This window comes from Anser brachyrhynchus (assembly GCF_964034855.1).
Source record: "Anser brachyrhynchus genome assembly, chromosome: 7".
Taxonomy (NCBI): Eukaryota; Metazoa; Chordata; class Aves; order Anseriformes; family Anatidae; genus Anser; species Anser brachyrhynchus.
The window spans coordinates 41180496-41197649 of NC_137701.1; the positions used below are offsets into that span (position 1 = coordinate 41180496).

Genomic DNA, 17154 nt, shown 5'->3' on the forward strand with positions numbered 1-17154 from the left:
AGTAAGTAGTCAGTGTGTTGTTCATAAGCTCTGTAATTTGTTGCTTTGGTTATGTTTTTTCTGATCTCTGACAGGAACGTTTTTTCAAGGAGGACAGGAATGCTAAATAAGGTATAAATAATGCCAGAGATCTGTGAATAGTCTGCACTGACTCACCTAGGTACTCACAAATGCATGGACAATACGATCATATGATAGAAGAAAAATAACTTTAGCTGCATATTTATAAATGTCTGGTGCCATTAAAACAGGCTCTGGCAATAGGTCAAGACTTCTAAGAGACAGTACGCAGCCCTTCAGCACCAAAAAATTAAGACAGATGGCCCATGCTGAGACCAGAGATCTTGTTCAGGCCGGACTGTGTAAAGCCATGAACGTGGATGGTTGGATGGGATCGATGAAATGAACTATCTTCGCATATTTGTTCTATGGTGCCGTGTTTTAGTTCTGTATTTTATTGAATTAGTGTGTTTATTTTAAGAAGGAATTTTGACTGCAAACATTTAATTCCGGGAACGAGTGCAATCATAGGAAACCCTATCAGAAAAAAAAAAGCCTCTCCCCTCACAGTTTTGTTGGAATCGTTCTTGTGAAGTCTGTACGTTGGGTAACTTTGAAACTGAGCTCTTTTCAGGCTGGATCAACGGAATCCATCAGCTTGGAGAAAAATTGATGTGGAAAATACAGAGTGAACTTCAACGTGTGTTTAATGAGAACTGATGAAAAATGCAAAATCTTGATCAGATTCAATGAAAACCATATCCTGAGGGACAACGAAGGCCTCCGTTAAACGCGAGTACCATTGGTGAGGTACCAGGAATGAGTTAATCCCACTAAGAAACGCAAGAGGAGGGACGGCCAGATAACAGAGTGACATTGTTTTTCCCTGATGTCAGCATAGAAACCCAAACACAAAGAGGTGAATGTAGTCCTATGAGAGAGCTGTTGAGAAAGCTGAATGTTGAGTTTGTGCCGAGGCATACAGCAGAATTAAAAACTACTCCGTGCAAGATGACAAAGTGTTTCCTGGAACCAGAGGCTGCCTCCAGACATCTGGACAAGACCAGGGCTGTGCGGACAGTCAGGATCATGAAATGCGTGTGCAGTATCACTGGGAACTTTATTGCTCCTACGGCAGCAACAGCTCTCGATTTCTGCTTTCTGAAGTTTTAAGAACACGCAGTGTTGGTAGGCTTGAGTTTACCACTGGGGAGATTTATAGCTATACATGGGTCATTTTGATTTACTGTATAGTTCAGTGTAAGGCAAATTATTTCCTCCTGTAGGATCCACGTGTTGAGTCTTGCCTGAATACCTCAATTTATTCTGTATTTGTTAGGTGGTGGTCTAGAGGATATTTAGATCTAGCAGCGATAGAGACTTTGTTTCACTATAACACAAGCTGCACATAAACTCTTGCACGGGCAACACAGGAATATTAATTAAATACTTGCTGATATGCTTTGGATCTGTACCTGCTCTTCTCAGCAACTTGAATGTGCTCTGCTGTGACCTGCCTCCCGAAGAGGAAGTTTCACAGGGGGATTGATTGTCCCTCAGAGCTGCACATCCATGCAGACACAGTAATACCTGCATTCAGACCATATTCATTTTCTGCTATTCTAAGATCTACAGAAGGCTAAACTAAAGGAGAAAAAAAAAAGTTTTTAATGGCTTTGTGCTTTTATTTCAGGGATTGGTGTCAACCTGCTCTGAACCTTTAACTCCGTCCTGTTATGAGCCACTGTTATTCTGTGCTTTGTGTTAAAAGACAAGTGAAAATGTGAGTTGTTGATGTTACGAATTTCAAAATCGGCAGCACTGGAGGAGCAGTGTTCAGCGGGCAGTGCTGAAACATCCACGGCTGCCTGTGGCAGCTTGTCGTAGTGCTATAAATTAAACCCACTCTAGTATTACGTGCCACAGTGTGGATGCATATTGAGGGCAGAACAGCGCTTGTTACGGAGACAGTGCTCAGGTTCTGAAAATAAATCTGAAAGGCGTGTGGGACCAGACAGTTCCCACTGAAGCTAATGGAAGTTGCTGGTTTTGCTGGGAATGCACAACCAGAAGAGCCCGGGTGTTTGTTTTTATTTTCTTTTAGTAGCAGGGCTCTGTTTTCACCAAGTCCACATTTAGGTTGGAACAAGCCCAGGAGAGGTGCATTTTATGTTAGGAGGTACCTAGTCACTCAAGTTGACGACTTAGAAGCCGCAGATTTGTTAGGAAAATCTGAGGTAGCGGAAGACGGTGCTGACACGGATGTGTGCGTTAGCACACGGCATCCCCGCCTATTCTTAGCAGTCCCCCCCCGGCTCCCGGGCCTCGACCGACGGGGCCCTCGCGGCTTTGGCGAGGCTGCCAGCGGGGGCGCTCGGGCCCCGTCAGGGCCGGGCCGGGGCCCCCGAGACACGGCCTGGAGCTCCGGCACCGGGCCCGGGGCTGGCGGGGCCTCGGTGCGCGCGGCGGGCCGGCGGCCCGGGCCCCTCAGCGTGCGGCGGGGCCCGCCCCTCTCATAGCGCGGCGCGCAGGGCTCGAGCAGCCGGGGATGTAGCTCAGTGGTAGAGCGCGCGCTTCGCATGTGTGAGGTCCCGGGTTCAATCCCCGGCATCTCCAGCGGCTTCTTTTGCGCGGGACTCGTCCCCCCGGCGCCGCGGGAGGGCCTGGCGCGGCCCGGGCCCGGTGGCGCCGCTTTTTGCCTCCCGGTAACGCCTCGGCGCGGCGCGGGAAGCGGCGCGGGGCCGCGGTTCCTCTGCAGCTCAAAAGCGAGCGGGTTGCGGCGAAACGGAATGGGAAAATAAATAAATAAATAAAAGGGACCTTGCATTGGCCGGGAATCGAACCCGGGCCTCCCGCGTGGCAGGCGAGAATTCTACCACTGAACCACCAATGCGCGCGCTGAGTGCCGCCCTGCTCTCCTCTCTGCTGCTGTCCCTCCTAACTGCACGCCCACGGCCAGCAGCCCCAGCCGCCATCCCCACGATAAAACACTCCCAGAAAGTTAGCCACACCTGTAGGCACCCTTCCTCTAACAGATTAAAAAATCTATAGATCTGCTTAATAAACCCAGCATGCTTTACATTTAAAAGCTTTCAGAAGAAGCAGCAAGAGGTTTACGTTTGTTCCTCTACATTCCTTACGTTGCCAGAGGAGGCCACCAGTTACAGTACAAGATGGTTTGCACCGTGGTGTAATGATGGCATGTTCCATCAACTATGTGCGGTCTCGGCATTTAGTTTGCCTTGGACATGCTCCCAAGAACAGCCACACACCAGACAAAGAATTAAAGCAAAAGCAACATTAAACATTTTGCACCAGGCGAACATCAAGGTGCGTGCATGAGAAGAACAGCTGTGCTAAAACACGTGCTCCCGAGACGATGAACACCTACCACCAATCTTCTCATGAAAGGTTGCAAGCAGGTTTTTTCTTCTTGGATTAATAGCAATTTGACACTGCAGATAACATTCTGATTTCCTCTGTGAACATGTATCAATTCCAGAATGTAGGCTTCCCTATGCAGAGCAGTGTTTATCAATTGTGGAGTTATTACCTAACTGTTCCAATTGCATGCTCACTTCATGGAGAGGATGGACTATTTTCTGCATGAATAAAGCAGAACCTGAACAAAACTTGTATTCTCATTGAGTCTGGAAACAAAAGTGAGACCAGTTTGTCTGTCACCCTGTCAGATACTAGGGGCCGCTATTTCACAGTCACCCTCGACCCAGTGGACCAATGCAGGCCAGTAACAAGGCCATCACAGCTCCCATTTCCTCTAAGCTTCAACTTCCTATTTTCCTTTGTCAGAAAGCAACACAATAAATTCTTCAAGTAATAATTATTATTTAGGCTATTGCTTACAATTTCACCAGTCAGCCCTGAAAAACTGTTTTCCCAGAACCAGAAAAACCCAAAAGAGTTAGGCAGATGTGAAACATACTCGTACTGAGAAGACTCTAATGTACTGTTTCAATAGATCTGACAGCCATGCCGAGGTAAACAGCAATAGCTGATGAAATGGTTTCCGCCTTACTTTTATCCTCTTACCTCCTTCCAGTTCTGCTGAGCCGAGATCCTGGACGGCAGGGGGTGGTCAGGCAGCGGGACGGATCTGGCAACATCTGTCCAAAGCCACGTGGAAACCAGCAGAGCTCCATAAGGCAGAAGAGTCCTCGGGCTGCTTCTCCTTGGCCCACCAAGGCGGTAAGCAGAAGAGGCTGTGTTTCTGTGGAATCGCTGCTTGTTAGAGGATCATCAAACAGACACTCACCACAGCAACAAACTTTGCACAGTTATCAACAACATGCCATTCCCAGAGTAAAAATGAAAGCAGTTCTTGCTCTCATAGTTAGTAACTTAGAGAACTGTTTCCCATGTCTGTTAGACAATGTTTTGCATCTGTGGACATTGGCTGAAGAGCTCAGTAAATCAGGAGGATTTTGGCTCGCTGGAGCTTGAATGTTGCTCCAGAACATGCTCCGGAAACCCTTTTTCAAGCAGCATGACACAGGCTCGCACTTAATTTCCCTTTAAAAATGACTGCGTTGGAGACTGCTGAATGGAGAGGATCAAGACCTATAATATTAGAAAATGACAGTCCAGAGTCACAGAAGTGGTGAATATTTCATGAGATTGGTTCAGCTGATTAATTATCTACATCCTATTCCAATGAGACAAGGAATCCGTCGGAGTTTATTGTCTTAATCAGCACAAAGGCTTGTAGAACGCTCCCAGCAAAATCAGTGCAGAAGGGTATGTTTTGAGTAAGGCTACCAGAACATTACAGGAATATTAAGTGAATGTACTATCTTACAACAAATTTAAGTACAAACAGTTCATAAAAACATGTGTTCTGTAGCTTTCATCCATAAAACATACATAATTTTAGAAGTTCAGTAAATGGCTTGAATGGCATCAAGAATCCAGCTTTGTACAACATCGAGGGAGCATCAAGGGAGCTACTTTCAGTTGAGATTATTCTGAATATACTTTTGTACGTTTCTAACCAATACCCAATGAACAGATGAGGAGGATTATCTTTTTAGAGACTCAGGCCATCATTCCCTTCATTTTAGTTCAAAATCTTTCAGGTGCTTCAGGAGCTGCTATAAACCTTCAGCAGAAACAAGGAAGGCAAAACTTGTTATAGGAAGAAAGAAAAGTATTTTCTGAGGCCTTTTTATCCCCCCCAAAAGGGACAAATACACTTCCTTCCATTCCAGGTCTCCTTCAAAGGGGCTCTGATCTTGCTGCTTCTTGACACGGCATCTTCATACGGGGCTCTGCTGCTGCAAGGTACAACTGATGGGTTCCGGGCGCTGCTGCTGACCCTGCCATGCACCTCTAACGAGGACGCCGTCGCTCAGGGGCACTTCTAGCCTCCAACAGCTCACGTTCAGGTGGTACAGTTGCATTAGGAATAAGGTAAGGCTTGACAGAAAGGCAGTGGTAAAACAGCTCAAATCAAGCTTAATACTGCAGGTGCAAATTACCTGGGGTACAGTAAGCAGATGGCGTTCATCCCCTCTTCTCCACCTGGTATGGCCATACATTCCCATGTCACACAGCGCAATTATGGATGTGCAGCCACCCACATTTAAATTGCAGTTGCGTCAATCCCTGCATTGGCATACCAAAAAAAAGTGAGATGTTACAAATGTACCTCTACTGTTTGCTCTGATTCACCTTTTCATGTCTCGCTGTATTAAATGGAGTTCTTGTCAGAAATAATTCTTAGGGAATAATTCAGACTGACCTGAAACATAAAATACCTCTTTGTAAGAAGAAATGGCCTGGTCACCCCTTCCTTAACTGACCAGTACCTAATTCCTAATAGTACTAGGAAAATCCAGACAACAGTTATTACTGCCCCAAAATAATGATAAATAACTGCAGGCCTTTCAAAATGGTTTCTAAAAGCCTCCTTAAATAAAGGCTTCCAGAGCGTCCTCTTGTCTCTCTTTCCAAAGTGCAGAAAATTTATACCATCCCTTGGCAGCTCCTCCGCTGAGCACAATACGTGCATATCAACTTGATTTTAACAGGTCAGGGAGTAAGTTGGGCACTTAAAAATATCTACTTACCTAAAAAGACAAATGAATCTGCGTTGTGGAGCCTTCAGCAAAGACTGTTCAAACAAAACAAACAAAAGAATCGTGGTGATCTTTTAGGCAAGACTTATAATGTAGAACAACTTGTCAGGGCAGGTTACAGCTCTAAGGACTAGCAATTTTGACAGTGTCCCTTTGAGCGCAGGGAGAGCACAGGGACTGGTAGGACAGCAAAAGGTCACTTGGTCACACGTATCTGCTGCCTCTTTTACGTTTATCTCAAGACCCACTAGGCTTGTCCCAATTAATTATTAAAATCTGCAGGGAAAATATTTCTGTAGATAAAAAGGTACGATATTAAATTCCGGGGAAGCTGGAAGATAGCGAGTGTGGTCAAAAGCAGTGCTAAAAAGCACCTGAGCCATGATATCAAACCCACAACCTTCACACATCAACAGAAGTCATTTACATCTAGCAATGTTTATGTGTTTCAAATGGAAGAGAAATGGAAACTTCCAGAATTTCCCATCTCCCTTTGTTTTCATCTGAATTGTTCTGTATTACAGGAGGTCACAGAACCCAAATTGGTACGATATATGTGGATCTTTCAAACAGCTTTTTCCAACACTACTATTGGTGGTTTTTGTTTGTTTGTTTGCTTGCTTGTTTTCTAGTGATCTGCATAGGTCACTTACAAATCTGTGGACACCCTGAAAATATTTGTCCCAGTTATTATTTAAATGCTGACAAACAAAAGCTATCAGCCAAGCAATGCTAGAGAAATGGACATTAGAAAAAGAAGAAGAGAGTCCAATCTTGTATTTCTTCATTAATTACTGGAATATTAGGCTAAGGCTTTGAAAGTGATTGTATAAGTCTTTGGACAGGTTTTCTAAGTTTTTTTCCTAAACAATTCAATAGGGAAAATGTCTGGATAAAAAAGCAAATGGGTGTATTCACATCAGCGATGCTGGTCTGTCATTGTCTCAGAGAAAAAAATAATAAAGCACAAATTCCAAAAAGCTTTTTCTATTCCACATTCTGAATATAATCCCTCCCTCTGGCATATGTAAAGAGAAAACAAATTTTAAAGGCTTTTTTTCACATTTCCCACCACAATAAAAATCTTTATAAACAACAGAAAATACACACTTAAGTAGCCCAAAGAGTCGAGCTTTCTAAAGATATCGCCCATCTCTTCTCTCTCTCTCCCAATTAAATTAGTATTCCCTATTGGACCTAGCTCAGGTTTGAGCCCCAGAAAAACACTGGTACTCTGCCTGCACTCCTGCACATCGCTTCGTACCATTTCCTGGCTCTCCTGTAGTTAAGATGCCTGCGCTACCATTGCAGGGAGAGGCCAATTAATTATTGTGTTTGTTCTGCAACAAATAATGTGACCTGTGACCTTATTCTTTTAAAACTGCAATTTTTGCATTTGCTTCTGTGACTCAGCCCTGATTTGTTATCTTTATATAACAGCAAACAATAAGACATAATTATGATGATAACACATTACTTCCGTTTTAATAGAAAAATGAGCCTCTTTCTCTTTTCAGACATGCACACAAACACAGGCACACACACAGAAACGCGGTGGGCCTTTTATCTGCTGAGTGTAGGGGGGAAATATTCAAACGCAAGCAATACAGCCCTGCTGCAGCTGGTAAAGCGAGCATGTGGTATGAAGCAATGCAGTTGTATTTCCGAATGACACCTGATACCAGCAGCCAGAGCTGGGAACACTGTAAAATGTTCAATCACAGCCGTGACTAAGTACTTTTATTTTCCAGGGGTGGGACCTACCATGCATCCTGCTTTAAAAAAATCGCAGCTGAGAGATTCTGTTTCTGTTTCTGTCACTTCTTTCAACTTCTCTACGATTATTACCCCTCGCTCCTCACAAAGACATTTTCCTAAAGACAGAGTAGGAGAAAACATATTTGTGAATGTATGAACAGATTTTCTTCTCATGATACATAACTTTGGCATGCAGTCAGGAAATGATGATAATCTCTTTCTCTATCTTCCCTTGCTAATGAAGAGAAACTGCCTCTGGGGTTAAGGACAAAAGGTGAACTCTCCCTGAACACAATTTACACCTGCTGGGCACATGATTGCAGGCATCCAAAATTCTTGTCTTGGCAGGTGTCCCAGGGACCAAGCCACACGCACGCAGACTAGGGAGGTAATGTTTTGATCCAGACATGAAATAAAAAACGCACTCAAGAGGGATGAATTCTGTGATACATCAAGGCATTCCAGGTTTTGCTTAGCCTTGTAAAAATCTTGCACTACTCAAACTTATGAAGACCAGTTTTTACCAACCAGTAACCAAGACAAAATCACAGCTGTTGGTGGAAAGCCTAATCAAGGGAGGAAAGAACCGTCCGTCCTTCCCTCATTTGTTGGTAGCTGGGTCTGGAGCGTTTGAAGAACCCATCCTGGAATGAGATGTGATCCTCATAAAAGTTTTCAGTCCTTCTGGGATTTCCCTTTTATGTGACAAGCAGCACAGGATTTTTTATCCCCTTCATGAGTTTGTTGCTTTGGAAGAGTTCATGAAACACAGAATTTCTGGAATGCATGATGTGCTTCCCTAGAAACTGGATGTAGACACATTTTACACCATACACTGTCTTGTTTTGAATTGATCAAAATTTACCATAAATTGATGCTGACAAGGCAGCTACATCCAGGTAGACAACATTTAGGAGTGAAAATCCTTGTTTCCTAGCCCAATTATTCTTATACCTTTCTCACGAAAGGAAAGGAAAGGAAAGGAAAGGAAAGGAAAGGAAAGGAAAGGAAAGGAAAGGAAAAGGAAAGGAAAGGAAAGGAAAGGAAAGGAAAGGAAAGGAAAGGACAGGAAAGGAAAGGAAAGGAAAGGAAAGGAAAAGGAAAGGAAAGGAAAGGAAAGGAAAGGAAAGGAAAGGAAAGGAAAGGAAAGGAAAGGAAAGGAAAGGAAAGGAAAGGAAAGGAAAGGAAAGGAAAGGAAAGGAAAGGAAAGGAAAGGAAAAAGAAAGAGAAAAAGAAAGAGAAAAAGAAAGAGAAAAAGAAAGAGAGAGAAAGAAAACAGAAAAGGAAAGGAAAAAGAGAAAAGAAAGAGAAAAATGAAAAAAATTAAAAAGAAGAAAAAGAAAAACCAACCAAAAAAAAAAGAAAAGCAAAAAGAAAAACAAGAAGAAAAAGAATTAATCCATAATCTCCTGGGGCTTTTTCTTTCATTTTCAGTTCCTTCTGTTCAGTTGAGGTATTCCCATGGAATGGACTCTAAACCTGAGTATCTATGGAGTGCACTAATTCCCTCTGTCACTGGAGATCTTGTTTTCTTTTAAAAGCACTACCAAGTCTCCTAATTTGTCTGGTGTAAAAACTACTTCCAGCCTGAATATCACTTACTTTGCAAAACTTCTGAAAGCCAACCCTTGCAGTTGTTTACTGACTTTAAATGCCACCTAGAGAATTGATAGCCATACATTTATTATTGCAGCATCCAATTTAGCTCATGCAGTTATATCTGACCCAAGAGGGAGGGATTAGGTTCCTACGGCCTCCTCAGATGGGACCTGTCGCTGACATTCAGCCGGCCAACAGGTGACTGGAGCGTGCCTCAAGGCCGCCGTGTGGGAGGGAGCTGTGCCCCATCGCTCAGCGCGGCAGCAGCTTGTTTTTCTGTGCCTGATAGAAAACACGTCTCATGCTGCCTGTAAAGCATGTTGACTAAGCAGTGAGCACGGAAGAACGGCAATAAAAGCAGTTTCTGGGAGGCAGCCAAGAAGCATGGTTAGAGACAGCTGATCCCCGTATGCCTGGAAAGCAGGGACACACGGGCAGCGCCGTGCCCGGGGCGCGCAGGGGCCCTGCGTCTGTGGCACCGGCTGTGTCGGGCAGCTGAGGCGGGCTGTGCCTGGACACAGACAGACCCACGGCGGGGCGTCTGGGGACACAGCCGCAGGATCAGCTAGTGCTTTGGTCTAGTGTGGAAAAGGAGATCCTAAACACCTGTGGAACCACAGCTGCAGGGCACTACAACCTACAGTTGCTGGGAAAAGCGCAGCCGAAAGTTCAGCAATGAGTTTTAGAGGGGGAGGAAGATCCTGGTGTATTACTATCGCGTGTCTGGCTTTCTCGCTGCAAAAGAAGCAACAGCCAGGAGTCTCCAGGTGACTCCCAAAAACACACAGCCGTGTTTGCCGGCCGTGTCCCTAGGAGGCTGGCACATGGGGACCAGGATGAGGAACAGAGAGCCACTACCAGCCACAGCCTGTGACAGGTGCTCTTCCAAGGCCCGCCACTGGCTATCACCAAGTAGAAGGCAGAGAACAGAACAAAGATACACAAAATGTCTCCAGGTGTCACCCACTGCTATGTCACACACCTCACTTCCAAGCCTCACAGGGCAAGTGCCTGATTTAATTGTTGGAAGTTCAAGATTGGAGATTTGCTGTTTTGGAGAGCTAAAGAATTGGGAAGCTTTCAGTTCAGGAAAGCCTCAACAGGGAAAAACAAGCCTGCAAGCCCTGCGCTGCAAAAGCGAAGCGCGATCCCCTGGCCCAGCACCTGTGGGGGTGTTCCCTCGCATGTCCCTCACATGGTGGGCTTCGTTACCTGTGCCCCAGACGCAGCACGCCCGAAGGTGGGAAGTCTGCCTTCTTATCTGCTAAGGCTCGGATTAACTGCTACATGGTGCTTCTGCCAAGTCCAGTAAAAATCAGTACGTCAGCAGGGTTTCGTAAGAAACTGCAGTTCAAGGAGGAGGGTAGATGTATCAGGTCACTGAGAGGCAGCCACAGATGCAGCTTCTTCGCCAGCTTCACGGCACACGAGGGCTGCTGGAGAAACCTGAAAGTAACGAAATGTGAACCTGGCTCTGCACGCCCGTCACGCACCACCTCTTTCACAAAGGTGACCCCTCCGAGGTGTGGTGCTTTTCTGGGCAAGAACTGTACGAGTGCCTCTGTAAATCATCCGGATCCTGCCTGCGGTGGCCCTACCACAGCCAGGAGCCCGCTCCCCGCTACCAGCTCTGTCAGCTGGGCGCCCGCCTGGGGCCCCACGAGAGGCGCAGGCGGCTGCCCGGGCAGCGCTCCCGCCCCAGGGGCAGCGCCCCGCAGGCCGGCACGCCGGGATCCCCAGCGCCGCGGTGCCACGGCCGTGCTGCGGGCCTCGGCGGGGCCGGGCCGGGCCGGGCTCACCGCCCCCCGCCGGGCGGGACGGCGGGGCCGGGCCGGGCCGGGCCGGGAAGGGCAGGAGGGGCCGGGCCGGGCCGGGCGGCCCCCGAGCGGCGCCATCCGGGCAGCCGCGGCCCGGCCCCGGGCGCGCCCAATATAGACCGGGGCGGGGAGGCCGCCGCTCCGCTCCGCTCCGCTCCGCGCCCCTCTCGCAGCGCCCGCCTCCGGGAGCAGCCGCGCCGGCGGCGGCCGAGCGGTAAGGGCCGGGGCCTAGCGCCTGCACCAGCCCTGCCGGCACGGGCACCGGGGCCCGGCCAGCGGGGCGGGCGGCGGGCACGGACGGGACGGGGGCGGCGGGCGGCGAGGCGGCTTCGCTGCGGGGCCGGGCGGCGGCGGGGCCCGGCGCTGGGGGCCCGGCGCTGCCCGCGGCCGGGGGGCTCCGGGGGGCGGCCGCCCCGGGGCCGGTGGCGGTGCGAGCATCCCTGCGGCGCTGAGCTGCCCCGGGGCCCTGCCCTCCGGGTGTGCGGCGCGACCCGACCCAGGCCCGCTTCTGCCGAGGGCTCCCGGCCCTCTCCCCGGCTTCCCAGAGCCTTGGGGCGCAAGGGAGGTTTGGGAGGAATGAGCACGTTTTTAGAGCGTGCGGCGCTTCTCGGAAGGCGGCCTGCAGCCCTCGGCAGCCCCCAGCGCCGCTGCCCCTGCGCGGGGGCTCAGCACCCCGACACGGCTCCTGGCTGCGGGCGCAGCCCGGCTGTGTGCCGCTGCACAGCTGCCTGCGCGCCGCGGTGCCGGACGGCCGGGCGTCTGCGGCCTTTCTGCAGGACCCGTCTCCAGACTTTCTTTCTCTTGTTGACCCCCTAGAGCAGCCCCCCGTTGTAAAACAGACGCGTAAGGGCTGTGAGTGTGGGTGCTGGGCGCAGGGTAAGCGTGGCTGTAGTAACGTCGAACTTTGGAGGAGGAAAGCAGGGTTACTTCACTTGCATTGCGTGCTTTCATGGGATCCTTTCTGGGTGAAAGTGCTCCAGTGTAACAAGTAACTCTTGAACTTGTTCTGACTTCTTATCTCTTCTAATCAGTCACTTCAGTAAATCTTTGTAAGACCATTACTGTGGGGCAAAAGGTACAAGAGTGCATGTGGAGGCCCTGACTTTAAAACGTCTGGATTTGGTACCTGCTGAACTCACCGTGCTATTTACTGTAGCCTGGTAGGAAGGATGCTCTGAAAGCAAGCTCCTTCCCGCCTGCTGCTACGAGGTGGGAGCTCTTTTCTCCGCTCTGAAGTAGCTGCGGGGTTGTGCTGTGCCCAGCTCCTAGCTGCACTTAGTAACGTTTCCTCACTGCTGTACGAGGCCCTCACTTCAGAGAGCTGCAGCTGCGCTGAGCCCTCTCAAGGGGCAAAGGTATTGAATTTATGGGAGGAGCGGCCGCAGGAGCACATCTCCAGGCTTGCCAGTTGCAGCCAACGGGTAGATAAAAAAAGGCAGGGCAGCTGCAGAGTCAGGGGCTGCTGTGCTTTGAAGACTTGGAGCGGTCTGTGCATGAATCTGTTACTGCTGTGGACTCTTACATTTATCATCTGCTAGTTCTCAGGTTGTGGCTCTGCTTCTCTGTATGTTTTATTTTCATTCTCTGTACTTGTAGTCTGCCTGTGTACTGAGCTCTCTGTGAACCGTTACTGCTGTTCTGTATTTCCAGCCAGGGAGCTCCCTGCGTGCGAGGCTTGCTCAAGTGTAATTACACTGCCATTAGTCTGAAGACTCTGAGGTCCTTTCGTAAGATAATCTTCTAACCATGGATAAGGAACAAGCTTGGTGAGGTGGCTGTCAGGAGCATGGTATATTTTTAACTGAAGTTAATCAGGCCTTTGCTTTTACTCATTTGGTTATAGGTACGGTTCCTCAGAAATGCTTAGTGATGGGGAGTGGTGACTGATAAGTAGCTAGTGATGAGTCAGTCTGATATTTCAAGGTCTTTAAGTGTTGCTGGTTAAGTATAATCCAGTTTAAGCTCCTCTATATTAACCATAAAAAAGAACGGATGTGCACATTGTTTTGTGTAATGATGTGTGTACGCATACACAGAAGTATAGCAAAAAGAACTTCATGAGCTAGGCCCTCACTACATAACGTAGTAATTTCTCTGGAGATCCATTGCTGCCTGGTAATCTGTCCCTATTAGAAGTTTAGGAAGCTGGATAGGTTCAAAGGCCTTCAACGCAAACCAGTTTTCCAAATGAAAGCTCATACAGGTTCCCTTCTGCTCTCTAGTTTGCCTTCACAATTCTCTGCAAACTTTAGCAAATATTTAAAATAAATGTGCTTATTTTTTTTTCCCCACAATGTCCAGTTTGCAGCTGTTGCTTTCTTCTTTCAAGTGTAAGTATCTCTGGCTTTGAAACAAGGGCTCTCATTTGCAGCTAGCTCTGTTAAGCAGCAGCTCGCTTCTGTCAGGTGCCGTGTTGTGGTGTGTGTTTACGTGCTGGCAAACAGGATTCGAAGAGTTGTTTCACCTTTTTCCAGTATGTGGGACTATGCTGTGCTTTATTTAAAACAGGGCTCTGACAGTGCAGCATACGTTAGCTGAGTCCTGCTGTACGTTGCCTGGCTTTCCACCTGCAGTTTGCGCCTGTTCTGCTGGGGATTGGCAGCGTCACGGCGGGTGTGCCGCTCCAGCCGGTGGGAGCTCATTCGCGCGAGCGGGGCTGCGCGGTTCTGCCCCCGGAGGATGGGGGGCTGCCCGTGGCCGGCCTGCCTGCGGGCCTGTTGCCTTCCCGGGGTGCGCCCAGAAGTTGGGGAGCACCGAGCAGTCGGTGGATGACTGGGACTGGAGGTGGAGACGAACGTGAAATAAAAGTTAGAGTAGAGGCTGCAAAACAACCTTAAGTAGATCAGACAGAAGTGGGAAGATCTCCCGTTAAATAAGGAAGACCTCATGTGCCTCAACTGCTTCATGGGTGTCGGTGGGCCTGGGCTGGAGCTACTCGCTGACAAGCGGTGTGCACGCCCGCGGGTATCCTGGAGGCCGTTCTCAGCAACGGCCCTCTGCTGTGGGGCTGCGCTGCAGCCGTGCCTCGGCTCTTGCTAACGTAGGTGCACTGGTACTCTTGCTTCCAAAAAGCACTACTTTAGAAGACATTTTTGTGTTACATAATGAACAAACATCTTGCAATCAAAACTCTTTTGCAGGATCGTAGCATTGATTTATTTTATTGGTTTTGGCAGTGCAGAAGGAGAAGCATTTTTTATCCCTAAGTAGCTGTGTTTGAGCTAGGTTCCCAAGTGACTGTAACTCTGTCTTGGGGGTTTCCAAATGCCAGATGAGCCAGCCCCAAGTTATAAATTGAAACGCTGATGGATGCTGAGTTGCTGTTTCTCTGCTGGCTGGGTACTGAGTCTTGGATTGGGACTCTTCTGCTTAGCAAAGTGTTTCTCAAACCAAGCGCTAGTTCTGACTTCTGAATGCGTGCCCCTCCTGCTTGGATGGGATTTGCATGTGCTATCGGGTTTCTCAGTCTTCAACCCGGAGTACAAAACTAGGCTACTTCCTTGACACACCTAAGTAATTACCTAATTTGTAGTTGTTTTTGAGCAGGTACCTGTTTGTATATGCAGGTCTGTGCCCAATCTTGTAATAAGCAAACCACTGTTTATTAAACCTTTCTTCCTCCAGTGCCTGACTTGGGAGAGAGGGAGGGAAGAAACTGTAGGCATTGGCAGGTACTAGGATCGAGTTGAATTTGTGGGGCTGTCTAACCAAACCTCTATCAAATATGAGGTGATTGAAGAATATGCACAAAGAAGGGTGAACGTCGGTCCAATAACTGTCTGTAACTTACAGTATTTGCGAGTTAGTATTGTCTGTGCGTGGTGGATCTTATGGCTGGTATAAATCCTCACTCGTGTGGGGAGCAAGAATGACTATTTTGAACTATTTAAGCTGGAAGACTACGTTGGCAAACAAAAACGTATGAGAATCGTTCTGCATAAATTTAGTCAGTAACCAGGCTGGAGACGAGGCTTCTCACTCCTTGCGTGGCTGGGGTTTGAAGTAACGTTTCAGTAGGACTGGAGGGAATTTAAATACTTTCCTGGTAAAACTTGTAAAATATGTTGTGATGTTTATGTGATGAGGAAGCCCAAAATACGGATGGCCTCAGTGTTTCTAAATGTTCCTGTTAATTGTGAGGTACAGTGCTTGGAATTGTCATCCACAAGTATGTATCACCTCCTTGTCAGAAACGTGCTGCCTTTTCTGGCAAGATTATTGCTATCTGAAATGCCAAGGAATATTTATCAGTTAGATACCCTCCACACCTCGTTACCTGCAAGAGGTTTTTTTCTTTTTTTGGGTGGTGGTGACACAGGAGAAAAAGCGGTTAGGTCTAAAGATATAAATACAGGAGAGAGAAGTCAAAGTTTATTCCTTGTAGGATAGTGCTTAAAGCAGTTGGGGTGTCATCTAACGCCTGGTGGGAAGATCCTGGTCACCTAAGTACAAAAGGCGAATCAAGAAGCTTGAAGCAGTGGGGACCAAGAGAAGGATGAGGGTAGTATGACTCTTTTTGCCTTGTTTTTCCTTTATTTTTGTGCGTGACATGCCATGCAGCTACTTTTGGGCATGGTAGCCGTGCTGGGTGCCTGTACTTGCGCGTGGGAAGGCCTTTCCCCATATGGTGAACTGCTGCATTGCTTCCGCTAATTAGTGGAAGTTGGCCTGGGGGGGGTTTGGGCTTCTGAGTTTTGGGTGTGGGAACTTACAAATTCGTGGTGTGGTCTGTGGCTTAAAGGGGCTGGTAACCCTGCGAGCTGTCCTGGTGTATTATGGGTTATGTTTATGTGCTTGGTTGGTGAGGGTAATTACTTTAATTAAAGTGCCATAACTTGTTTAAGAACTTGGAGTCTACATGAGAGGCTTTAGGAGAAGATCTGGAGCACTCATCTTCAGTAGTGTCTCAGTGACAGCTGCGTTATGTATCCACTGGAAGCTTATCTTGGTGTGTGGCTTTGTTTATAGCTGTGGCTTGCAGGAATTAGATGCACAAGTCACGAGGACGTGTGTCAGAGCCCATGCGGCCAGAGAGGCAGATAACAAGCTCTGGTTGCCTTGTGGAGCGTGCTGCTTTGTTCTCCCCTTTGTGTCATTGCTGGGTAGGTAACAGAGAGCAGAGGTCGGCCCAGGAGGTGGGACCCAGGTAACCTGGGGAGAGGTACGCCTGCTGGCTGTTCGGAGTGCTGCAGGGCAGGCTTCTCCAGTGCTGGTTCATTTAAGCTTTAATTACTTGCTTCTAGGATGTTCGCTTCAGTTAGCGTGGTCTGACTTGCTGTGTAACGTACTAACCACTGTGGTCTTTTAAAAAGCAAATAAGAGCAGCTACATTAGAGCTAGTAGATGATCTTATCATGGGAGTGTTAATACGATATGGTCACATCCTCTTTTTCATGTTCTTTGGCCATTCCTCCACTGATGCATGCTGCAAACTGTCAGCATCACACTCTTGAGTAGTACTGCTTTAAACTCTTAAACTACCCATAGTAAGAGTCCTAATTATGGCCTAAGTGGCTTGTTGCAGCTCTGCGCACCATCACAGTGGCTACCTTTTAAGTAGCCCTGCAAGGAGGATCAAAAGCAGCATTAGAGGGAGCTGAGGATAGCGTCTTCCTCTGTTTGGAGAAGCAGAGGCAGTGCAAGGTCCCAGCTCAGCCCGGAGCTCTCGTTGATCTGGGGCTCTCATCTGAAATGCACCTGAGAAGCTTTTGGGAAAAATGAAAAACATGAGACAATGCTACTGTGCAAATGGCAAGTTATGCAAACTGTAGCGCTGATGATTATAAGTTTTCTATTTTTGAGTCTTCCATTGAGTGACTCACTTTATTAGATGTGTTCATTTAAAACGGAATGTGAAGCATCCAGATTCCATGGTAATGGCCTCA

General features: G+C 47.9%; 1 protein-coding gene and 1 long non-coding RNA gene across 4 annotated transcripts in view; one reads left to right on the top strand and one right to left on the bottom strand.

Annotated features, from left to right (window-relative positions):
* Positions 1-2538: 2538 nt before the first annotated feature.
* Positions 2539-10802, bottom strand: LOC308197919. The gene is made up of 6 exons (XR_013953433.1): positions 10665-10802; positions 7860-7969; positions 6087-6130; positions 5496-5622; positions 4051-4228; positions 2539-3515 (listed from the first exon to the last, which is right to left on the bottom strand). It is a non-coding gene; the product is annotated as an uncharacterized lncRNA (long non-coding RNA).
* Positions 10803-10828: 26 nt separating this feature from the next.
* GPD2 (glycerol-3-phosphate dehydrogenase 2) overlaps positions 10829-17154 on the top strand; it is a 59411-nt gene continuing 53085 nt past the window's right edge. The window contains exon 1 of one of the 3 annotated variants that reach the window (XM_080599219.1): positions 10829-10961. The gene's annotated coding sequence lies outside the window, so the exon portion shown is untranslated. Of the gene's footprint in view, positions 10962-11296; positions 11484-17154 lie in introns of those variants that run through there. The other 2 variants (XM_080599218.1, XR_013953430.1) reach the window with 2 other exon arrangements.